Source organism: Geotrypetes seraphini, chromosome 10 (assembly GCF_902459505.1).
Source record: "Geotrypetes seraphini chromosome 10, aGeoSer1.1, whole genome shotgun sequence".
Taxonomy (NCBI): domain Eukaryota; kingdom Metazoa; phylum Chordata; class Amphibia; order Gymnophiona; family Dermophiidae; genus Geotrypetes; species Geotrypetes seraphini.
The window spans coordinates 86,410,211-86,436,138 of NC_047093.1; the positions used below are offsets into that span (position 1 = coordinate 86,410,211).

The following is a 25,928-nucleotide window of genomic DNA, read 5'->3' on the forward strand; positions in this document are numbered from 1 at the left end:
GCTGATACTTTTCAGTTGCCCCTCGTATAAGTGGAATCGATTAAGCCATCATAAGCCTGGACCTTATTTCAGAGATGTTTTTGTTTTTTTGACTGTTTTGTTGAATTTATAATGAAGTTTAAGGCTAAATTGGAATCCTGAACATAAATCTTTTACGAAGGAAAAGTACAATGAAAGTATAACTTTTGCAAACAGTGTCTACTTATATTTGAGGATGATTATGATACTTTTGATATGAAAAATGTGAAATTAGGCTCTGATTTTGTGGAGGGGTTGTTTGTTTGTTTTTGACCAATGATGATAAAGACTCAGGGCAAATGTTTTATATCCTAGAGCAGTGGTTCCCAACCCTGTCCTGGAGGAACACCAGGCCAATTGGGTTTTCAGGTTAGCCCTAATGAATATGCATGAAGCAAATTTGCATGCCTATCACTTCCATCATATGCAAATCTCTCTCATGCATATTCATTAGGGCTAGCCTGAAAACCCGATTGCCTTGGTGTTCCTCCAGGACAGGGTTGGGAATCACTGTCCTAGAGCACCTTTTTATTTTTCTCTACTATTTTTGATTAAAAAAAATATATGAGGAAAGACTAAAACGGTTAGGGCTCTTCAGCTTAGAAAAGAGATGGCTGAGGGGAGATATGATTAAAGTCTACAAAATTCTGAGTGGAGTAGAACGGGTACAAGTGGATCAATTTTTCACTCCATCAAAAGTTATAAAGGCTACGGGACACGAAAAGTTACAGGGAAATACTTTTAAAACCAATAGGAGGAATTTTATTTACACTCGGAGAATAGTTAAGGTCTGGAATGCATTGCCAGAGGTTGTGGTAAGAGTGGATAGTGTAGCTGGCTTTAGGACAGGTTTGGACAAGTTCTGGGAGGAAAAGTCCATAGTCTGTTATTGAGAAATAATAATAACTTTACTCTTTTATACCACCATAACCAAAAGTTCTAGGTGGTTTACAGTAAAAAGAGCTGGACAATCAGCAAAATACAATAATATAGTAAAAAATACAAATATTTGTAAAATAGAATTTCAATAACAAAACTCACTAAGTAATCTTAATTAATTTCCGGAAACAACAATAGGATAACATAGCTTGCTGAATACATTTACCTAACCAAGTTTGTTGCCTACCAGCTTGAAATGCTAGGGTCCTATCTAAGAAGGTCTTATATCTACACCCATTAATTTTTGGATAAGCAAATAAGTAGAAGTTTCTAGTTTCTCTTGATGGTCTATGCCAGTGTTTTTCAACCTTTTTACACCTGTGGACCGGCAGAAATAAAATAATTATTTTGTGGACCAGCAAACTACTAGGACTAAAATTTTAAAACCCTGTTTCCGCCCCATCTCCGCGAGCTCGGTCACCTCAGTAACTATAGAAAAATAGACAAATATAGTGCAAAATATAGACAGCAGATATAAATTCTCAAAACTGACACGTTTTGATCACTAAATTGAAAATAAAATCATTTTTCCTACCTTTGCTGTCTGGTGATTTCATGAGTCTCTGGTTGCGTTTCCTTCTGTCTGTGTATCCTTTCATTTCTTTCTTTCTGAACTCAGGCCCAAAAATTGTCCCTTTCTATTCCCTCCCTCTTTCCTTCCTATGTCCTTAGTGCCCCCGGTGCCTCCTTCCCATAGTGCCCCTTCCTGTATTTAATGCCCCCAGTGCTTCCTTCCCATGTCTTTAGTGCCCCCAGTGCCTCCTTCCCATGTCCTCAGTGCCCCTTCCTGTCTTTAGTGCCCCCAGTACCTCCTTCCTATGTCCCTCTCACTGCCTTTCACCCCCCACCCCCGAAGCCAGTCTGGCTGCCTGTCTACCTCTCTCCCTCCCTCCCTGGCCAAAGCCAGCCTGCTTGCCTGCCTACCTCCTTCCCTCCCTGCCACGCAAAATAAAAAAAGCCTCCCTCCTTTCTTTCCCCGGCTCAGCTGCTATCTTACCGCCCTGCTGCTGCTACTGCTAAAGCTGACACGAAGTCTTCTTTCCGACGTCAATTCTGACGTTGGAGAGGACGTTCTGGGCCAGCCAGGCAGCAATTGGCTGGCCTAGAACATCCTCTCCAACGTCAGAATAGACGTCGGAAAGAAGGCTTCCTGTCGGCTTTAGCAGCAGCAGCAGGGTGGTAAGATAGCAGCCGACCCGGGGAAAGGAAGGAGGGAGGCTTTTTTTTTATTGTGTGACAGGTAGGGACAGGAAATGATTGCCTGTCCCGTTGTCCCCGAGCACAGCTTCGGGACGCTGTCCCAAAGCTGTGTGTAGGGACAACGGGACAGGAGATCTGAAGACGGGACCTATGGTCACCTTAATCTTGCCAGCCCTGGGCGGACCGGCAGAAATTTTTTGTGGACCGGCATCGGTCCGAGGACTGGAGGTTGAAGAACAGTGGTCTATGCAACACAAAATGAGGAAAAAGGTAAGCTGGAGACAATCCCGATATCAGCTTAAAGCAGATACAGGAAAATTTGAATAATACTCTTGCCTCCAAAGGCAGCCAATAAAGTAAACGATAATATGGACTAATATGCTCATTCTTTTTTAAACCAAAAATCAATCGAACAGAATTTTTTTGGGTGCTCCTAAATTGATGATGTTACAATAGTCTGAAATAGATAAAACTAATGCCTGCACCAATAGTTTGAACGATAAAGGATCAAAATATTTTTTATGGTTCTTAATTTCCACAATGTAAAAAAGCGTTTTTGTACCCAGGGCCGGATATAGATGAAAAGAGGCCCTAGGCTATTCCACTTATGAGGCCCTTTCACCTCCCATTTTTAAGTTTGTAAATTACATGAGAGATAATAAAATACATCATTACTGTGATATATATCAATATGTTAAATGAAACATGTTGTTATTGGTACTAACCTTTATAAAAATTGTGACACGGATAATAAATAAAAAAAAAAGTAGAGAACACTTATTTGGACATTTATTCTCAGCACCATATATAGTACTTGTAACAATAACTAATCAAACATAACACACAACATTGCCCCTTCCTATGTCCATAGTGCCCCCAGTGCTTCCTTCCTCACCTCACCCCCCTCCGATGCCCGCCTACCTCCCATCCCAAGAAGAGGAGAGCAGAAAGGACTACAGGGTGAAACTGAAAGAAGCCAAGAGAGAGATACGTCTAGCGAAAGCACAGGCGGAAGAACAAATTGCTAAAAATGTAAAAAAGGGAGATAAAAACTTTTTCAGATATATTAGTGAAAGAAGGAAGATGAAAAATGGAATTGCTAGGCTAAAAGATGCTGGGAACCAATATGTGGAGAGTGATGAGGAGAAAGCAAATGTGCTAAACAAATACTTCTGTTCTGTGTTCACAGAAGAAAATCCTGGAGATGGACTGAGATTGTCTAGCAAAGTTACACGAGAAAATGGAGTAGATTCTGCGCCGTTCACGGAGGAGGGTGTTTATGAGCAACTTGAAAAACTGAAGGTGGACAAAGCGATGGAACCAGACGGGATCCATCCCAGGATACTAAGGGAGCTCAAAGAGTTCTGGCGAGTCCTATTAAAGACTTGTTCAACAAATCTCTGGAGACGGGAGTGATTCCTGGGGATTGGAGGAGAGCGGATGTGGTTCCTATTCATAAAAGTGGTCACAGGGATGAAGCAGGAAACTACAGGCCGGTGAGCCTCACTTCAGTTGTTGGTAAAATAATGGAAGTGTTGCTGAAAGAAAGGATAGTGTACTTCCTTGAATTTAATGGGTTACAGGATCCAAGGCAACATGGCTTTACAAAAGGTAAATCGTGCCAAACGAACCTGATTTAATTTTTTGATTGGGTGACCAGAGAGCTGGATCGAGGACATATGCTAGATGTAATTTACTTGGATTTCAGCAAAGCCTTTGAAACAGTTCCTCATAGGAGGCTGTTGAACAAACTTGAAGGGCTGAAGTTAGGACCCAAAGTGGTGAACTGGGTCAGAAACTGTCGAACAGACGCCAGAGGGTGGTGGTTAATGGAAGTCGCTCGAAGGAAGGAAAGGTGAGTAGTGGAGACCCTCAGGGATCGGTGCTGGGGCCAATCCTGTTCAATATGTTTGTGAGTGACATTGATGAAGGGTTAGAAGGAAAAGTGTGCCTTTTTGCAGATGATACCAAGATTTGTAACAGAGTAGATACCGAAGAGGGAGTGGAAAATATGAAAAAGGATCTGCAAAAGTTAGAGGAATTGTCTAATGCCTGGCAACTAAAATTCAATGCAAAGAAATGCAGAGTAATGCATTTGGGGATTAATAATAGGAAGGAACCGTATATGCTGGGAGGAGAGAAGCTGATATGCACGGACGGGGAGAGGGACCTTGGGGTGATAGTGTCCGAAGATCTAAAGGCGAAAAAACAGTGTGACAAGGCAGTGGCTGCTGCCAGAAGGATTCTGGGCTGTATAAAGAGAGGCGTAGTCAGTAGAAGGAAGAAGGTGTTGATGCCCCTGTACAGTCATTGGTAAGGCCCCACTTGGAGTATTGTGTTCAGTTTTGGAGACCGTATCTGGCGAAGGACGTAAGAAGACTTGAGACAGTCCAGAGGAGGGTGATGAAAATGATAGGAGGCTTGCGCCAGAAGACATATGAGGAGAGACTGGAAGCCCTGAATATGTATACCCTAGAGTAAAGGAGAGACAGGGGAGATATGATTCAGAAGTTCAAATACTTGAAGGGTATTAACGTAGAACAAAATCTTTTCCAGAGAAAGGAAAATGGTAAAACCAGAGGACATAATTTGAGTTTGAGGGGTGGTAGATTCAGGGGCAATGTTAGGAAATTCTACTTTACGGAGAGGGTGGTGGATGCCTGGAATGCGCTCCCGAGAGAGGTGGTGGAGAGTAAAACTGTGACTGAGTTCAAAGAAGCGTGGGATGAACACAGAGGATTTAGAATCAGAAAATAATATTAAATATTGAACTAAGGCCAGTACTGGGCAGACTTGCACGGTCTGTGTCTGTATATGGCCGTTTGGTGGAGGATGGGCTGGGGAGGGCTTCAATGGCTGGGAGGGTGTAGATGGGCTGGAGTAAGTCTTAACAGAGATTTCAGCAATTGGAACCCAAGCACAGTACAGGGTAAAGCTTTGGATTCTTGCCCAGAAATAACTAAGAAGAAAAAATTAAAAAATTTAAATTGAATCAGGTTGGGCAGACTGGATGGACCATTTGGGTCTTTATCTGCCGTCATCTACTATGTTACTATCCACCTTCCATTGAACACCCCCCATGCCATCCTGCCTGCCTGCCTTCCATTAAACCCCCCCACCCCCCTCTGATGCCAACCTGCCTGCCTCCCATCCCCCTTCCACTGAATCCCCCCCTCACGATGCAAGTCTGGGCCGCCCTGTCCTGACGGATCCACGTTTTGCCTCTCTCCCTGCGGGGCTGAACTTTGCCCAGCTATTTCCGGACTCACGTCTTTCCCTCCCCGATCCTCCTCCCAGGGCGAAAAAAAGAAAGGAAGAAGCCGAGTTGGCGCCCCATTGCGGTCGGAGCCGGTTCCGATCCCGAAGCGAATTTCTCCTTATTTTCAGTTCAGTGTTTTAGTGTTCACTGTTTTTAGAATAGTATAATTTTAATTTTGCTAACAATTTGAATGTAGGCCCCTCTTGATCTTGAGGCGCTAGGCTGAAGAATAGTTAGCCTATAGGAAAATCCGGCCCTGTTTGTACCACTAAGTTCGTGTGTTCTGCTAGTGTTAAATGTTGGTCTAGTGTGACTCCCAGAATTTTGATAGATTTAATAACTATTAAGATGAAGCAATGAAGACATGGGGGAAGCCACTGCTTGCCCTGAATCGGTAGCATGGGATATTGCTACTCCTTGGGTTTTGGCCAGGTATTAGTGACCTGGATTAGCCACCGTGAGTTAAGGCTACTGGGCTTGATGGACCATTGGTCTGACCCAGTAAGGCTATTCTTATGTTCTTATGCTAAGTTTATTTATTGTCATTTTTCTACTAATGCATGTTTAAGATACAGACATATAACTATATTACTGAAATAAATGTAAAACTACATATAAATGTGATTCTCCTGTAGAATAGTATTTAATGAGGCTATTTATGCATGTGTAAGGCCATGAACAGTCTCAGACTCCTTCAAGATCCTTATCTATTTGGCCTTTTACCTAAATGGACATCGTGTGGTTGAATTAATGGCTGTCAAGGAAGATGTTTATAATTATTTACAACAAAATAGTCAAGCAGATAGTAATTTTGGGGACATATTTCAGTCCCTGACATCTCTTTCCTAATATACTTGTTAAAACTCCATAACCAAACACTGTTTTTCTTTGTGCGGCTTCTAATTTCTACACTCCCTCTACAAGTTGGTTGTTTGCCTTAGGACCTCTATTTCCAGGAAGTTTTTGTAAGTCACTTGTTTGTTTCTGGATCCATTATTGATATTAAGAAAATGCAATATAGGTGTCATTTGCTCTCGCAAGACATTCAGCCTGGGTAATGTAACATGTCACCATCATCCATCATGGCAGCAGTACCAACAACAGCAAAAATGATTTCTGAAAAGCCACTTAGAGCTTTGAGCAGTAGCAAATGAGGCAAATTTATACATGCAAACACCCTTATCCATTTTCTATTGGGTTTGGTTAGTGAACTCAGAAGGTTTGCAAATCTACAGCACCCACAATGCCAGAAGCTCTGGAACAAAGGATGCTATAGGAATCTCTGGTATTTTTTATGGTGCTGTTTTTTCAAGGGATATCAAATAGAATATACATGTTGTTTTATCTTGGTTCTTTAAAGGGAGCATTTGCTTGGAGAAAATGCTATTTTCATTTGGATAATGACTATCATGTCCAAAGCCTGCCTTGAGGTAGGAATATTCTCACATGAACAAAACGGAACCTGGCTTTTTCTACCATTTGTTTTGGCTTTCTACTTTTATGAGGAAGACCTGAGGTCTCCTGGGCATTAGACTACTTGTGTTAGACATAGATTTATTTTACAGTCTCTTTTATATGAATGCCAACATTTTATAACCTTTAAAGAGAGATATTGGGGAGCCAAAGGAGGAATATATCATAATATTCAATTGAAATGCATAAAAACATAGAAACATGATGGCAGATAAAGGCCAAATGGCCTATCCAGCCTGCTAATTCGCAACATTGACTATCTCCTCCTCTCCCTGAAAAATCCCACATTTTCTTGAATTAAGACATAGTCTTTGTCTCCACCACCTCTACCGGGAGCCTATTCCATGCATCTACTACCCTTTCTGTAAAATAATATTTTCTTAATTACTCCTGAGCCTATCACCTTTTAACTTCATCCTATGCTCTCTCATTTTGGAGCTTCCTATCAAATGAAAGAGACTCGCCTCATACACATTTATGCCACGTAAACCTCTCTCAAAAACAATGCAAGACCTTGCATTTCTTAGCATTAAATCTTAGTGCCAAATTTCAGACCATTTTTCAATCTTCACTAGATCTTTCCTCATGTTATACACACTATCAGGGATGTCTGTTGCAGACTTTGGTATCATCCGCATAGAGGCAAATCTTACCTGGCAGCTCTTCTGTAACATCACTTACAAACTTTGAAGCATACCACTGGAAACATCCCTTTCCTCGGAGCAATCTCCATTAAGCATTACCCTCTGTTGCCTTCCACTCAACCACTTCCTGTCCCAGTCCGTCTCTTAGGGGTCCATAAATGCCTATGTGGAACACAGTCAAAGACTTTGCTAAAACCTAAATACACCACATCTAGAGCACTCCCACCATCCAATTCTCTGGTCAGATATGTCTGATGAGGCTTGCCTCTAGTGAATTCATGTTGCCTTGGGTCCTGTAATCTACTAGATTCCATAAACTTCTCTATTTTAAAAGTTTTTCCATTTACTTATCACAAAAGTGAGACTTATGGGCTTGTAGTAATGTACTTCTTCATTGCTTCCTCTTTTGTGGCGAGAGACCACATCCACCCTTCTCCAGTCCTCTGATACCACTCTAGAGAAGCATTGAAAAGGTTAGCCAGTGGAGTCACCAGAACTTCACTAAGTTGCTTCAGTACCCTAGACTGTACACTATCATGCCCCATCACTTTGTCCGATTTTAGTTTATCTAGCTCCTCATAAATACAATCCACTGAAAATCAATCAGGTTCCACCACACCTCCATCCCTATTTGTATTTGTCTTCTTAAGTCCTGCTCCCAGCGCTTCAGCTGTGAACACGGAACAGAAATAATTATTAAGCAATTCAGCCTTATCTTTATCAGCTTCTACATATTCCTTCCCTTCACCTTTGAGTTTCACAATCCCACTTTTGTGCTTCTTCCTGTCAATATATCTAAAAAATGTTTTGTCCCCTTGTTTTACTGTGTCGGCTATTTTTTCTTCCATTTGCCTCATTGCTTTCCTTACTACTCAACCAGCCTCTCTTAACTTTTCCATATATTTTTGTCTGTCATAAAAACATAATAATAGCCTTACTGGGTCAGACCAATGGTCCATCAACACAGTAGCCCATTCTCACGGTGGCTAATCCAAGTCACTAGTACCTGGCCAAAACCCAAGGTGTAGCAATATTCCATGCTACCGATATAGGGCAAGCAGTGACTTCCCCCATGTCTTTCTCAATAACAGACTATGGACTTTTCCTCCAGGAACTTGTACAAACCTTTCTTAAAACCAGCTACGCTATCCGCTCTTACCAAATCCTCTGGCAACACGTTCCAGAGCTTAACTATTCTCTGAGTGAAATTTTTTTTCCTACAATTGGTTTAAAAGCATTTCCCTGTAACTTTGAGTGTCTCCCTAGTCTTTGTAATTTTTGACGGAGTGAAAAATCGATCCACTTGTACCTGTTCTACTGCACTCAGGATTTTGTAGACTTCAATCATATCTCCTTTCAGCCATCTCTTTTCCAAGCTGAAGAGCCCTTACCATTTTAGTCTTTCCTCATACGAGAGGAATTCCATCCCCTTTACCATCTTGGTCACTCTTCTTTGAACCTTTTCTAGCGCCCCTATATCTTTCTTGAGATAAGGAGACCATAATTGAACGCAATACTCCAGATGAAGTCATACCATGGAGCGATACGAGGGCATTTTTTAAATTATTATTTATGTATTTATTCAATTTTCTATACAGTTCTCCGACGGGAGCTCAGAACAGTTTACATGCATTTATTCAGGTACTCAAGCAGTTTTCCCTCTCTTTCCCAGCAGGTTCACAATCTATCTAACGTACCTTGGGCAATGGGGGAATTAAGTGACTTGCCCATGGTCACAAGGAGCAGCGTGGGTTTGAACCCACAACCTCAGGGTGCTGAGACTGTAGCTTTAACCACTGCTCCACACTCTCATTCTTAGTCTTGTAAACCATCCCTTTTGAAATAATTCATAGCATTCTATTTGCTTTTTTGTCCGCCGCCTCACATTGGGCGGAAGATTTCATCATATTGTCTATGATGACACCCAGATCCTTTTCTTGGGTGCTTTTCTTGTCTTTCTCTTTTTGTGATAGTTTGTAGTTTATGAAAGCTAACCTCTTTTTTTCTGAAGAGGTGCTGAGTATCTGCTAAAGGGAAGAAAAACTATTGGAATATCTTACCTGCTGGCATTCAAACTTGAGAAAATGTTAATTTGTGCTTCAGTAAGTTATTTCATTGTTCTTCTCTTTTATTTTGGTACTCTGCTTTTTCAGCAAAGTCAGTTTAGACAATTGTGTAGCCCTTTGAGTCTCTGTTAGAGATTTATATAAAAAGTGGTTTAGTCTAGATTAGTATTTTAGGTTGCATTTCAGAGCATAAGATAAAATCATATTAGGACACAGATAGCAGTTAAGGAAAGTCTGTTTAGTGTTTAACTTTAGTTTAAAGTACAGCTAGAAAAAGTAGTCCTACAGAGCACATGTTTTGCAAAGGTCTTTTCAGTTAGAAACTGCTCTTTTGTTTAGTTGCTTTTCAGTTAAACAATAGTGCCTGATTAAAGGGAAAAGTTAAAAGGGCAGGCTCAGTACTGGGTGATTCATCCAGGAGGTGTAACTGACCTCACTTTCACTTTAGAAGCACAGCTAACAAAAAGGTAACCCAGACCTCAACTACTCCTTGTCCTGAAAAGGTGCTCAGTGAGGATCTGCTTAAGGGAAGGAAAATTCATTTGCTGGCATTCAAACTTAGGAAAAGGTAAACTTGGGCTTCAGTAAGTTATTTCATTGTCTTTCTCTTTTACTTTTTTAGTTCAGTACTCTGCTTTTTCAGCAGTCAGTTTAGGCAATTGCGTAGCCATCAGAGTCTCTGTTAGGGTCTTATATTTTTTTTAAAAATACACTGGTATAAACTAGTTTATAGAAAGGGCAAGAATGAAAAGTGTCAATTTGTGGTTTAGTTAATGAGTTTATTCATCCTTAGGAAGGAAAACTGGCATCTCTTGACCTTCCCTTGCCGCACATACAGACTTAAAGTGTAAGCTGGGAACAAACTACTTAGTGTACCAGATTTTAACTTGCTTTGAGCTTGGATTTGTAAAGGCGAATAATTTAGTCTAAAATCCAAATCCCTGCTAGAGGCTACCTGATTTTAGCTTGGTTCTTAGCATACTGCATTGCAAACTGTAATCGCACTAAAGCATTTGTATTAGATGAGTCTGGGAAAAGTGATGTATGAAGTTTCCAAAAGATTTCATATCCCTGTATCAGAGCTGTGTTTACTTGGTGAGTTATTGTCAAGTGTATTGTCTGGTACAGGAATGGAAAACCTAAGCCATAAAAGTCAACATTTATTTCTTTTCTCCCATATGCAAGTGGCACTGCACCCAATGCAACATACATGGGCAGGAGTGTCTGTTTATGAGGGATGGGTGTTTTTGACTCATAATTTTATTTCATTCAATGACTTCTTTACATTCCTGGGTCAAGAAACAGACTTGGATCAGGCATTATGAATCTTCATTTGCAACTATCTGAGAATTTTTTTAAGTTGCTCTCCCCCCAATCTTATATATACATACAAGTCATCTTGCCTAGTCATTGATCGTAGTGACAGTCCTTGAGCAGAGGCAATGTACTCATCTCAGAATCCTAGATTGTGGGCCCTTTCTGGTCTCTAGGTATTACTCTGTACAATGACTATGAATCCATGTACCCTGGCTGGCCTAGAAAGCAGAAGATCTAACCTGGGCCAGCTCTAGGAATACATATTGCATTTTTTTAACATGTGGAGGGCCATTTTTTTAATGGATATCTAAGTCCAATTTGGACGTTTTCCGCAAAAATGCCAAAGTGGGAAGTAATAATAATAATAATAACAGCTTATATACCGCAATACCGTGAAGTTCTATGCGGTTTATAAAGATTAAGCAAAGGTACAAATTGATTGACTTTAAGAGGGGAGGAAGAAAGAGGGTTAATAGGACAGGAAATCCATTTTTGAGGCGAGAGTGATCAATAGAATAAGTTAATCGCTATAGAGGGGAGAGAGAAGAAAGGATCAGTTGTCTAGATACTTTAGGAACAGGTGTGTTTTCAGACGTTTCCTAAATTCCTCATAAGTAGTGGGCGAAAGCAATTGTTCTAGGTCTTTACCCCATGATGTTGCTTGGTGCGAGAGAAGATGTTCATGGTGTTTTTTCAGTTTACAACCTCTCACTGGGGGGAAACAAAGTTGGAATGTGAACTTCTCTTGTGTCTGTTGTCTGAGAAGGCGAAAAGGTCAGTTATATATTTAGGGGCAAGTCTGTGTAGTGCTTTGAAGCAGAAGCAGAAAGTACAGAAGTACAGAAACATCTATTTTCAAAAGCCGAACTGCTAGATGTCAAAAAATATATATTTTTTGAAAATCATCTACTTGGATGTCTAGGCAGACAGGACATCCAGTCCTTAGAATACCTAACTTTATACCCCACTAGCTGATGGCCCGGCGTTGCACGGGTATTTAATTATAGCAATAACACTGTAAATGGATTCAAATAAAGATACTTTATAGTGGTGAATGAAATTATTTTTTTACAGCTTTATAAAAAGTACAATATTCAAATTATAATGTGAAATATTTGACAAAATGAATACAATACAACTAATACAAAACTTGATTAGAAACAACATTTTTAGTTTCACCTCCAGGAGCAAGAACATATAAATTCTTGGGTGAAGAGACCCCCAGAACATAGCACCCCAGGTAGTGAGGGATCTGCATACCAAGTTTCGTTCAAATCGGTCAAGCCGTTTTTGATGTACTGTGAGAATGGCAGCTGTTTACATTTTTTGCATTGACATGAATGGGTGAAATCTGATTTTCTGTTTGTAGCTCCGCCCACGTGTGTAGGTGGGCCACGAGACCCCCAGAACATATCACCCCAGGTAGTGAGGGATCTGCATACCAAGTTTCGTTCAAAGCGGTCAAGCCGTTTTTGAATTACTGAGAGAATGGCAGCTTTTTACATTTTTTCCATTGACATAAATGGGTGAAACCTGATGTTCTGTTTGTAGCTCCGCCCACGTGTGCGGGTGGGCCGCGAGACCCCCAGAACATATCACCCCAGGTAGTTGGAATTACTGTGAGAATGGCAGCTTTTTACATTTTTTCCATTGACATGAATGGCGAAATCTGATGTTCTGTTTGTAGCTCCGCCCATGTGTGCAGGTGGGCCGCGAGACCCCCAGAACATATCACCCCAGGTAGTGAGGGATCTGCATACCAAGGTTCGTTCAAATCGGTCAAGCCGTTTTTGAATTACTGTGAGAATGGCAGCTTTTTACATTTTTTCCATTGACATGAATGGTTGAAATCTGATGTTCTGTTTGTAGCTCCGCCCATGTGTGCAGGTGGGCCGCGAGACCCCCAGAACATATCACCCCAGGTAGTGAGGGATCAGCATACCACGTTTCGTTCAAATCGGTCAAGCCGTTTTTGAATTATTGTGAGAATGGCAGCTTTTTACTTTTTTTCCATTGACATGAATGGGTGAAATCTGATGTTCTGTTTGTAGCTCCGCCCACGTGTGCAGGTGGGCCACTAGACCCCCAGAACATATCACCCCAGGTAGTTGAAATTAATGTGAGAATGGCAGCTTTTTACATTTTTTCCATTGACTTGAATGAGTGAAATCTGATTTTCTGTTTTTAGCTCCTCCCACATGTGCAGGTGGGCTGCGAGACCCCCAGAACATATCACACCAGGTAGTTGGAATTACTGTGAAAATGGCAGCTTTTTACATTTTTTCCATTGACATGAATGGGTGAAATCTGATGTTCTGTTTGTAGCTCCGCCCACGTGTGCAGGTGGGCTGCGAGACCCCAGAACATATCACCCCAGGTAGTTGGAATTACTGTGAGAATGGCAGCTTTTTACATTTTTTCCATTGACTTGAATGGGTGAAATCTGATGTTCTGTTTGTAGCTCCGCCCACGTGTGCATGTGGGCTGCGAGACCCCCAGAACATATCACCCCAGGTAGTTGGAATTACTGTGAAAATGGCAGCTTTTTACATTTTTTCCATTGACATGAATGGGTGAAATCTGATGTTCTGTTTGTAGCTCCGCCCACGTGTGCAGGTGGGCTGCGAGACCCCCAGAACATATCACCCCAGGTAGTTGGAATTACTGTGAGAATGGCAGCTTTTTACATTTTTTCCATTGACTTGAATGGGTGAAATCTGATGTTCTGTTTGTAGCTTCGCCCACGTGTGCAGGTGGGCCGCGAGACCCCCAGAACATATCACCCCAGGTAGTGAGGGATCTGCATACCTAGTTTCGTTCAAATCGGTCAAGCTGTTTTTGCGTGATCGCGGCACATACATACATACACACATACATACCTCCGATTTTATATATATAGATTAACGACCAAATAAATGTCCAAGTTGAAAACGTCCAAATCCAAACCATTTGGATGTGGAAGTGGCCATGTTTGTGGTGGACTGGCCACAAAGACATGCCAACAGAGCAGTGGGACACCTTAGAAGGCACTGCTTTGAACTTCACAGCAAAAGTATATCTCACTATATACCCCTTATAATTTATAGTGAGTCCTCCAAAACTCCTCCAAAATCTACTAGCCTACCTGTCTACTACCCCAATAGCCCTCACGGCTGCAGGTGGCATCTATATGGCAGTAGACTAGGGTTTTGGTGGGTTTTGGTGAGCTCTCACTTTCTACCATAAATGTAGTGGTTAGAGTGGCTTAAGGGCCTGGGTCCTTCTCGCTATGATTCATTAGCCCATCCACCAGGTTACTTGAGACACCTGTGTGATGCTTTACTGGGCTTTCCCATACCAAGTGCTGCTGTTCTAGAGACAGGTATGCACTCTTTTATTCAGATTTTTAGGGGGTTAGTGAGCAGTGGGGGAATGTGTGTGGGGGTGGGTCATACCTTAATGTATCCAGTTGTCATCTGGTCAATTTGGGTGCCTTTGTGGCACTTAAATAGTTCTAAAACTGGTCTAGTTCCAAACATCTAAGTTCCATCTAGGATGTCTTAGAAAAGGTTTGTTTATCACCACAAGATGCCCAAGTTAAGCCCGTACAAAGCTCCTCCCCCCATATCATGCCTCCCATAAACCCAGATGTCTCATTCTGTCCTCCTTACTTACATTGTTTTCAGTGGAAGTAAAACCTGGATGTCTCAATCCGTCCTCCTTTATCTGGAGCGGGACTTGGGTGTGATTGTGAGTGATGATGTGGCCAAACAACTTGAAAAGGTGACAGCAAAAGCTAGAAGGATGCTAGGATGCATAGGAAGAGGTGTGGCCAGTAGAAAAAGGAGGTATTAATGCCCCTGTATAAGACTCTGGTGAGACCTCATTTCAAATATTGTGTACAATTCTGGAGACTGCATCTTCAAAAAGATATAAAAAGGGTAGAGTCAGTTCAGAGGAAGGCTACTTAAATGCGTGTGTGGTCTTCATCATAAGGCGTATAGGGACAAACTTAAAGATCTCAATGTGAATAATTTAGAGGAAAGGAGGGAGAGGAGAGATATGATAGAGACATTTAAATCAAAAACTATAAACTATAGTTTTTGATTTATTGTGCCCATTTTTTGTTTTTGAGAGATATTTAAATACCTACATGGTGTAAATGTGCATTAGTCGAGTCTCTTTCAATTGAAAGGAAGCTCTGGAATTAGAGGCCATAGGATGAAGTTAAGAGGTGATAGGCTCCGGCGTAATCAAAAGAAATACTTTTTTTTATAGAAAGGGTGGTAGATGCATGGGACAGTCTCCCAGAAGAGGTGATAGAGACTAGTGCTGCCCGATTCAGGAAAAAAAATTTTGATTCGATTCGATTCAGCCTATTGAATTGGTTTTTTCGATTTGATTCGATTTTCCTGCCCAATTGGGTGTTTTTTTCAAACATTCTGGTGGGTTTATTTTATAGCCTCTTCACCCCCTTTGCCTTCTCCTAACCACATTGGCGCTGTGGTGTAAACAAAATAAACAAGCAAAAGACTTTTCCTCTCTCTGTTAAATCCTAGCTCATATTTGCGGTCTAACACCAGCTCTGGCAGGATACACGTTTCAAATCTGACATATTGTAATCACAAAACAGGAAATAAAATTATTTTTTCTACCTTTTGTTGTGTGGTCAATATTCAAATCTTGTTGGTCCCAGGCTCTGGTTGTCTTCTGATAACTTGTTTGCCAGGGTCTCCTTCTTTCTCCGTGCTAACCCTCCATCTGCCATCTCTGTCCTCCCCTTCCATTTCCCTTCCCTCCCCAGGTCAGGTACCTTTCCTTTTTTTCGTCTCCCTCCACAAATCCACTTTTTCTTAACTACCCTTTCATCCAGCATCTCTCCCTCCTTCCCCACCACCCCAGGGTCCACCATCTCTCCCTTTCTTTTCCCAACTACCCTCCTATCCAGTATCTCTATCCCCTTTCCTCACCATCCCTTGTGTCCAACTTCTCTCCCTTTCTGTTCCTTCCCTCCCTAAATCCCATTGTCCATCATCTCTCTCCTTCTCCTCTATTTTTAGACCCATTATTTCTTCCCCCCAAAAGTCTGGCATATGCACATCTCTTTGAACCCCCCGCTCCCTCCCTCCCTCCGTGTGCTTCTACACCAGGGCCTCCCTCCCCTGAAGGTCTGTCCCCCCTGAAGGCCTACACCTCCCCCTGAAGGCCAGCACCCCACCCCTGAAGGCCTGCCTGAACCCCCTGAAGGACTGTGCCACCATCCTTGAAGGCCTGTCCCCCCCCTTGAAGGTCTGCATCCCCCCTTGAAGGGCTGTCCCCCCTTGAAGGCCTGCCTGTCTGTCCCCCCTGAAGGCCTGCCCCCCTTGAAGGCCTGTACCCCCCGAAGGCCTGCCTGTCCCCTTTAGAAGGCCTGTCCCCTTTAGAAGGCCTGAATCCCCCCATGAAGGCCTGTCTCCCTCCTTGAAGGCTTGTGTCCCCCCTTAAAGGCCTGCATCTCACCCCTGAAGGCCTGCCTGCCTATCCCCCCTGAAGGTCTGCCTGCCTGTCTCCCCTGAAGGCCTGCCCCACCCCGAAGGACTGCTCACTCCCCCCCCCCCAGGAAGGCCTGCGTGTTCCCCCTGGCTTCCCACTGGCATCTGGTTCCCCCCCCCCCCCACAACCACCACCATCAGGCCTCCCTGCACCATTTACCTTAAAGAAGCAGCCTGCAGACAAGATTGCGATGTTAGCGATCTTTGCAAACTGCTTCAGAGCTGTTTCCTCCACTGCGGTCCCGCCCCTTCTCTGACATCAGAGGCAGGATCGCAGTGGAGGAAACAGCTCAGAAGCAGTTTGCAAAGATCGCTAGCATTGCGATCTTGTCTGCAGTCTGCTTCTTTAAGGTAAACGGTGCAGGGAGGCCAAGGGGGAAGCAGGCTGCAGACAAGATCGCAATGCTAGCGATCTTTGCAAACTGCTTCTTTAAGGTAAACGGTGCAGGGAGACCAAGGGGGAAACCAGACGCCAGGGTGGGAAATTTGACGGCAGGGGAGGAAGCTGGATGCCAGCACTAACTGGCTGACCCTCCCCCCTTGCCCTCTAAAGCAGGTGTGGCAGCGGCCGGCCTGCAAGAGCAGCGCTGCCGCTCCTGCTTTAGGGGGCGAGGGTCAGCCGAATCGGGAAGCCGATTTTTTTCTTGTTTTAAATTGATTCGAATTGATTCACCCAAAGTGAATCAGTGACCAATTTGAATCGTGAATCGGGCAGCACTAGTGGAGACAGATTGTGTCTGAATTCAAAAGGGCCTGAGATAGGCATGTGGGATCTCTCGGAGAGAGAAGGAGATAATGATTATTGTGGATGGGCAAACTAGGTGGGCCATTTGGCCTTTATATGATATGTTTCTATGTTTCTATAACAATGGCCAATGCAGGCCACAAGTATCTGATAAATCCTAAAAGAATAAAACAGATTTTAAGTTACTTATCCCAAGAATAAAAACTGGATTTTCACAAGGTCCTTTAAAGAATGATTTAAGGATGTGCTGAAACCTTTTGTAAAACCTGATAAGTTAACTACTGTATTTTTTGCTCCGTTAGACGCACCTTTCCCCCCCAAAAAAGTGGGTGGAAATAAGGGTGCGTCTAATGGAGCGAATATGAAAAGCGCCTCCCCCCTGTTAACTTATTTAAATGTTGCCACCCTCCCTTTCTTTCCGGCCCTCTTCAAACTCTCAACAGATGCAGACAACCCAGAACACCACTTTCAGGAAAAAATCAGAATAGTGAGGACATCATTCACAAACAACCCAGAAAATAACATAGATCTTCACCCAACCGAATACAACGGGAATAAAGGGATTCCAGCTGACAGATGCTGGTCAAAGTTCAACCCAGTCAACACACAAGAGATCCTAAACTGGCTGAAGAGATTATTATCCAAAAAACACTGCTACTTTGATATATATCCAGCTAGCCTGCTAACTCATTCTCCCCCTGACTTTCTGCAATGGTTGATGTACTTAGTAAACAGATGCTTAGATAATGGACTTTACCCCCAAAACAATATCAGCTATAGCTTTGACACCTATTCCTAAATCTGCAAACCTTGACCAGACCAAAGTTGAAAACTTCAGGCCTGTAGTGGGGATACCATGGCCTATAAAATTATTTGAATTCTATGCAAGTACATGACTAGCTAATTTCTTAGACCAAACAGATGTATTCCACAGTTCAGACTTAGACACAGCACTGAATCTTTGTTACCTAAACTAACATAAAAAATAAGATATCAACTCGGCAAAGGCAAACAATCTATACTATTACAATTTGACATCTCTACAGCATTTTATGCAGTAGACCACTCTTCTATTTCTCAAATTAAATGAACTTAGAGTACAGGGTGTGGTACGGCAATTGTTTAAAAAATTCCTAAAAAAGTAGAACTTACAAATTCTGGAAAGATGAAAAGAGATCCCAACAATAGAAGGCCAACTGCAGAGTTCCACATGGCTCACTGCTATCTCTTGCACTATTTAACATCTATTTAAGAACACTGGGAAATAACCTTCCCTCAACCCAGGACCATACCATTATGCAAATGATATCTTCATGCTCTACATAGCTAAAAAATACTGCATTAGTACCCTAATATACCTGAAAGATACCATCGACAACCTAAGTGCTTGGACGATGAGAAACTTCCTCAAACTAAACAAATCTAAAACAGGTGTGTCTAAAGATAGAACATACGTCCAAAGTCCTAAGAGTCACACTAGACTCGAACTTAACCTTCAACACACACATCACCACTCTAGTGGAAAAATTCTTCTTTATGATGAGACAACTGAGGACAAATAGACCAGTCCTGACCAAGACTAGTTTCAGGACAGTAGCACAATCTGTCCTAATACCAAACCTGGCCTATTGCAACTCACTATTTTGTGGCATTAGAGAAAAAGAATGCAAGAGGCTTCAACTACTACAAAACACAGCCGCTAGACTAATTCTCAAAAGGAACCAATACAAGAGGGTGAGTCCACTATTAAAACAACTGCATTGGCTGCTGCTGAAAAAAGAATCCAGTTTAAGATAGCCTGCATGGTTCACAAAGCAATCTATGGAGAGAACTCGGAGGGACTAACTTCTGATATTAAAGTCCCACATTCCTTCAATCCATACACTACACAATGCTACAAACTATTCTTCCCATCTCCTCAACAAGTACAGAAAAAGGAAATATTTGAAACTACATTTGAATACCAGGGACCTCTCATTTGGAACAAACTGCTAATGCACCTAAGACAACCCATCAATTAGTTATTTTCATTCCCTTTCTTCTAAACCAATGCTCCTTTTAACAATGTAACTCAAGAACTTGATCTAAAACTGCATAGATTCCTTGTAGAAAATTGTGGTATATAAGTCACTGTATTGTATTTTATTTTCCCAACCCAACTTTTGGACATCCTTGCGGAAACATCCAAAATCAGACTTAGATGTCCAATCAAAAATGTCCCTACATGAGTAAAAGGGGTGGGATGAAGTCAGGCAGGAAGAACATGCATAGTAAATTCCTTCTTGTAGTGTAAAGCAAACAGGATGCTAGGAATTATTAAAAAAGGGATGTTAATAAGACTAAGAATGTCATAATGCCCCTGTATCGCTCCATGGTGCGACCTCATCTGGAGTATTGCATTCAGTTCTGGTCTCCTTATCCCAAGAAAGATATAGTGGTGCTAGAAAAGGTTCAAAGAAGAGCAACCAAGATGGTAAAGGGGATGGAACTCCTCTCATATGAGGAAAGACTAAAACGGTTAGGGCTCTTCAGCTTGGAAAAGAGACAGCTGAAGTGTGAAACGACTAGGTCCCAATTTGTATTAGCCTCGTTCTGCTGTCCTGACTACAGATGCATCCGGGGACAGAAAACACACACACATACACAGATAGCCAAAGAGATGTGTCTTTATTCAGAAGAACCACACATATTTATAGTCCCCCCCTCCCCCTTTGTGCATGCCCGGTCACAAGCTAATAATGGGTGCAGCTTATAGGGAAAGATAGGTTTCGTTTCTCATGAACACAGGGAGGGGGGAGGTGGGAAATTCCACAGCCAGTAGTTATAGATACAGATAACAAAAAGAGACAATGTTTTTGTGTGATTTCTGCATAGCAAAATCTATATATATAAAATCGGAGGTATGTATGTGTGTATGTATGTGTGTATTTGCCGCGATCACGCAAAAACGGCTTGACCGATTTGAACGAAACTTGGTATGCAGATCCCTCACTACCTGGGATGATATGTTCTGGGGGTCTCGCGGCCCACCTGCACACGTGGGCGGAGCTACAAGCATAAAATCAGATTTCACCCATTCATGTCAATGGAAAAAATGTAAAAAGCTGCCATTCTCACAGTAATTCAAAAACGGCTTGACCGATTTGAACGAAACTTGGCATGCAGATCCCTCACTACCTGGGGTAATATGTTCTGGGGGTCTCGCGGCCCACCTGCACACGTGGGCGGAGCTACAAACAGAAAATCAGATTTCACCCATTCATGTCAATGGAAAAAAATGTAAAAAGCTGCCATTCTCACAGTAATTCAAAAACGGCTTGACCGATTTGAACGAAACTTGGTATGCAGATCCCTCACTACCTGGGGTGATATGTTCTGGGGGTCTCGCGGCCCACCTGCACATGTGGGCGGAGCTACAAACAGAAAATCAGATTTCACCCATTCATGTCAATGGAAAAAATGTAAAAAGCTGCCATTCTCACAGTAATTCAAAAACGGCTTGACCGATTTGAACGAAACTTGGTATGCAGATCCCTCACTACCTGGGGTGATATGTTCTGGGGGTCTCGCGGCCCACAACTCTATGTTGCTTGCTCAAGGGTGGGTTCACCCAATAATTTATATGTTCTTGCTCCAGGAGGTGAAACTAAAATTGTTATTTATAATCACGTTTTGCGTTAGTTGTATTGTATTCATTTTGTCAAATATTTCACATTATAATTTGAATATTGTACTTTTTATTAAGCTGTAAAAAAATAATTTCATTCACCACTATAAAGTATCTTTATTTGAATCCATTTACAGTGTTATTGCTATAATTAAATACCCGTGCAATGCCGGGGCATCAGCTAGTAAACTTATAAAGAATATATCCTTACAAGGTGAGATATGATTGAAGTCTACAAAATCCTGAGTGGAGTAAAATGGGTACAAGTGGATCGATTTTTCACGCCGTCAAAAATTACAAAGACTAGGGGCCACTCAAAGTTACAGGGAAATACTTTTAAACCCAATTGTAGGATTTTTTTTCACTCAGAGAATAGTTAAGCTCTGGATGCGTTGCCAGAGGATGTGGTAAGAGCGGATAGTGTAGCTTGTTTTAAGAAAAGTTTGGACAAGTTCATGGAGGAAAAGTCCATAGTCTGTTATTGAGAAAGGCACGGGGAAGCCATTGTTTGCCCTGTATCGGTAGCATGGAATATTGCTACTCCTTAAATTTTGGCCAGGTACTAGTGACCTGGATTGGCCACCATGAGAACAGGCTACTGGGCTTGATGGACCATTGGTCTGACCCAGTAAGGCTATTCATATGTTCTTATGAACTCAAAGTGCATAATTGCACCTGCGATCACTAAGGATATGCATTCATTTAAAGTGACATGGAAAATGTCAGTGACATTTCTCATGCTGTTTCATGTTCAGTCTGAAATAACAGGAAAACACTTAAAATGTATTTTTTTGTCATGTATCATCAATAATGCACACTACCTATCAATGGTTACTCTGTTGCACAAGTTTGCACTATTACAGAATATCATGCCATAACAATAGAGCACACTATTGAGAAACATTATTTAAAAAAAAGACAAAAATAAATAAATAAAATGAAAATATTTAGTCTGCACATCCTAATAAGTGCACTGGTAGGGGCTTTCTGAAGTGTTGAAGGTTTGGTGTGCATGTCGGTGGATAGTTGAATGCTTCTCGTATGGGGTGCTGGAAATTCACCCCTGAAAGGAAAGAGTCTCACGTACCCATCAGGAAGCAGCAGTAAAACATATCTTCCCCATGATGTCAGTCTGACATTTTAATGTTCAATTAATAAATGTGTTTTTAGCCAGAGTGCCTTAAGTAGACTGTTTATATCATTTTCTGACTTCCTGTAAGTTCAATTATGACTGACTGCACGCCACAGTGCTAATTTGTCTAAGCACCTCTCTGCCTGGTGTGCTGAATTACGTAAGTGCTATATGTAGTACTATATTTTAAAAGTCCTAATATTGTTTTATTTCTGAAGCATAGCCCCTCTGCTTTGCCCATTGTCATGGTGTTTGAGGTATTCGCATTGCACTCTCCTCCTGTGATATACAGCTTCTTAATTTCAGCCGAAAGACTAAGATAGCAGAAATATAAGACATCAAAGGGGTTCCCACAGCTTCATTCAGAACAATCAGGATGGTCATGAATCCTGGATAAGTCATTGCTAGCAACACAGATTTCAACAGAAAAAAAGTTTGGTTGGTTTTCAGTGAGTTTCAGGGAAGGGTTTCCTGCATCTAAGCGTGTATTGTGAGCTACTGTTCCATTTTATCACTAACTTGTGCTGTTTGGCACAGGTCCCATTTTACACAATGTAATAGGGGGGGGAGGGGGAAGGGAGGGAAATTATCAATGTGGATCTCCATTAAGATGTGTTATTTTAGGGAGGAAGTTACCGGTAATCTGTATTAGGGCAAGAACCCATGCTATTTTCCCTTTAATGTAACTTAAAATTCATTAACACAGGTTATCGTACTCTAATACAGTGTTATTAAAGTGCCCTTGAGTACATAATAATGAGATGTAAAACATGCAAATGCATGTAAAAGCAGCTAATTACTGTGTAAATACTAAACCACAGTTTGTAGCCTGTGAAAGAACTTTGAACTTCTTTTATAAAACTGCGCTACCAAACTGAATGTGAAGAAACCCATGGGCTTCTTTGCATTCAGTGCATCGCTAATCAGTAGCGCAGCTTTGTAAAAGGAGCCTTTAATGTATGGTAATGAACTTTTCTATGTGGTAAGTGCTGGGGGCAATGACATGGGGACAAATATGTCCCTGTCCCCGCAGGATCTCAATATCCCTGTCTTATCCACGCAAGTTCTGTCCCATTCCTGCAAGCTCTGCCTTAACTGCATATGCCTTGAACACTTAAGATTTTAAAGTGTTTGAGGCTTATGCAGATGAGGGCAGAGCTTGCAGGAATGGGGCAGGGACAAGGACAGGGGGGGACAGGATAGGATGGGGAAAATTTGTCCCCATGTCATTCTCTAGAGGGCATGTTGGTCACCCCCCAACTTTAGTAATCAAGCTCCTGATTGAAATAAAGCCTGCCTTTTCACCCATAAAGGTTGATCAAAGTAGGTTTGAGCCTCCATAAAGAGGTTTAAGGAAATAAATTATTCTTTTAAGTGCCTATAACAGTGTTCAAAAAAATAAAAGACAGAACTTAATATATTTCAGATTAAAGCAGGTTTTATTGAGGCACTCTTCTTGTGTATTCTCAGTGTAAAGAAAATGTCCAGCGAAATCATATACCACAGGGTTCCAACAAAAGAAAGGAAGAAAAGTTCAGGCCTTCAAATTAAGACAGGTTTTATCCAGACAGAGCTCTAGGTAATTTAGTATAATAGAGTTCACATAAGAAAACAAAACATCTGATAATCCAAATTAAAGCTGGCTTTGTTCAGTTGCGCCTCCCCTTTTTCAGGGAGAATTCTGTGGATAACAAGGAAGGATTAGGTTCTTACCTGAATAATCCTCTTTCCTATAAAACAGCATATGATTCCTTACAGATGGGTTAAGCACCCCAACTCAAGAGTTGCTTGCAGAGGACATCAATCATTTTATTCTTTCTGCCCCTTGTCTCTCTGGGCAGTGCCCCCTCTCCTCAGTCCATACCAAAGCAAGTGAGAACCACTAGGAGAGGAAATGCAAATAAGGGGAGGGGGGGGGCTTGAGGAACTTCCTGATCCAAAAAAATTCAATCTGCTCTGCAGTAGTAAACAAGAGTTAATAAATAACTACCTAACAGGGAAACAAATAACAATGAAGAAAGCAGCCACCTACCTATGTGCAACCGGCACTTATACAGTTCATAGCAAAACAAAATGTGCTGATATCGATCTCAGCACTAATATGCCAGCATGCAAAGGACTCCGTTTCTTTTTTCTTGGCTGCCTCAAGCCAAACCATGATACTCTTCCTAGCCTACAAGTCAGCAGCGTAGGCATAACAGACATCTAGTCACCGGTTGCGTTAGTGCCCTCATTTTTACTCTTTAAACAGACACCCTCTGCACAGTCTTTTTAGTTTCTGGAGAGCGGTTTTTCAAGCATGCTGTGTTTCTTTCTAAGGTAAATCCAGAGAGTTATTTCCCTTGCTTAATTTTGCTATTTTATTTTATTGCCAACCGCCATCTGCAATACTTTTATTTCTTCTTTTTTGGTTTTCCTGTAGTGTGCGTCATGGCATTCCTATATCAGGTATTTGGCCATTTTTTTTGCTGTTTGAGATATACTCGTTTTGCCATACATGCTACCAATCTGTATTGCCATACACGCAACCAATCTGTTTGCGGTTTTTAGCGTTTTTTTCATCTTTTTTGTGGTCTGTTATGTACCTTGGCATGGTTCCTGTTGTGCTGTGTTTTTTAGTTTTTTAGCTTTTTCCTATCTCCTTTGGGCACCACACTGCAGCTTTTCCCTAATTCATCTTTTGCCACTTGTCCGAGTCCTCAGTTCAACCTGTGTTTATGATATGTGGTTTTCTCACAGTTTCTGTTACTTCACTGGTTTACTTTGGCATGGTTGTCATCCATAATGGTTTATGGGACAGCCTATTTGATTACTTTAGTTCAGTGAGTTTTCTGCCTTGTGCTTTACTTCTCCATTTCCTTGCGCTCTGTGTTTTGACATACAGTTTTCCTATGTTTGAACACATGTAAGTTGTTTAGTGGATATGTGTTTTGTTCATACGTATTTTTATCATTTTCTTACTCTGAAATATTTTTTTGCTTATATGTATTTTAACCATTCCTTTGTTTTATACTACTTCTGTTATGATATTCTCTGTGATATGTTCTAGTTATTTGCATTTTAGCTCAATGTTGTCTAGATTTGTGATTTTTCCTATGCCTATTCAATATTATTTATATTATATATACTTGTATATATTTTTTTAGCATACCAGCCATTGATATATATATATTTATTTATAGGCCTTGTTTATTTATGCATGTCATTAATTTGATGCTGTTACATGCTTTTATAGTATTTTTGTGTAATTTTTATATCTGTTTTATGCATATTTTTATTAATTTTGTATTTTTCTTATTTTACATTTCTTATCAATTTTTAGTTGTGTCCCCTGAGGAAGGCGTTGTTTGGATGCCAAAACTAGGATCCCAGTTGGGACCGAACTATATGTTGAGGCCTTTTTCTGAACTTGTGTTGCAAGTTAGTCAGGATATCTTGAATTGTGATTAAGATGATTTAATGTAGCATAGTTTGCTAATATATTGTTTCCCCAGTTTTTAAGGGATACTGCTAATATGTGATTGTACTGTAATTGAAGATGCCTTTTATGTACTTTGTCCGGAACTACTATGAATGTTTTATTGTGAACTGCTTAGGGATAAGCGGTCTAGAAATTTTAGAAAAAAATAAATAAAGACAGTTTTCATTGGCTGATTGAACTCCTCCCTTTCCTTTTCTACTGTACTGACAAGGATTACTGATCCTTGATAGGCCATTATCCTGTGAAGGACCCTGCCTTTCATCGGCCACATAGGGAACATATGCAATAGTCCTGTCACTGTCTAAGAGCATCTATGTTGTCGTTTCTGGGCTTGGAACTTCGACTGAAGAAGCGAGGGGCTTTCCAGTTGTCCACTGAAGCCATGCGAATGCTCTCTGGGACAGGGACCATTACTCTGGATCCAAGGTCTGCTGGCCAAAGTAATCAACTTGGACATTGTCCAGTCCCATTACATGA

At 41.4% G+C, this 25,928-nt stretch overlaps 1 protein-coding gene across 4 annotated transcripts in view; it reads left to right on the forward strand.

Moving 5' to 3' along the window:
- Positions 1 to 25,928, forward strand: part of ASTN2 (astrotactin 2) — a 1,902,914-nt gene that overhangs the window by 833,468 nt on the left and 1,043,518 nt on the right. For 2 of the 4 annotated variants that reach the window (XM_033961677.1, XM_033961678.1), the window contains exon 1: positions 10,033 to 10,167. The exons of the other annotated variants lie outside the window; for them this stretch is intronic. The gene's annotated coding sequence lies outside the window, so the exon portion shown is untranslated. Of the gene's footprint in view, positions 1 to 10,032; positions 10,168 to 25,928 lie in introns of those variants that run through there. 4 annotated transcript variants of the gene reach the window in all.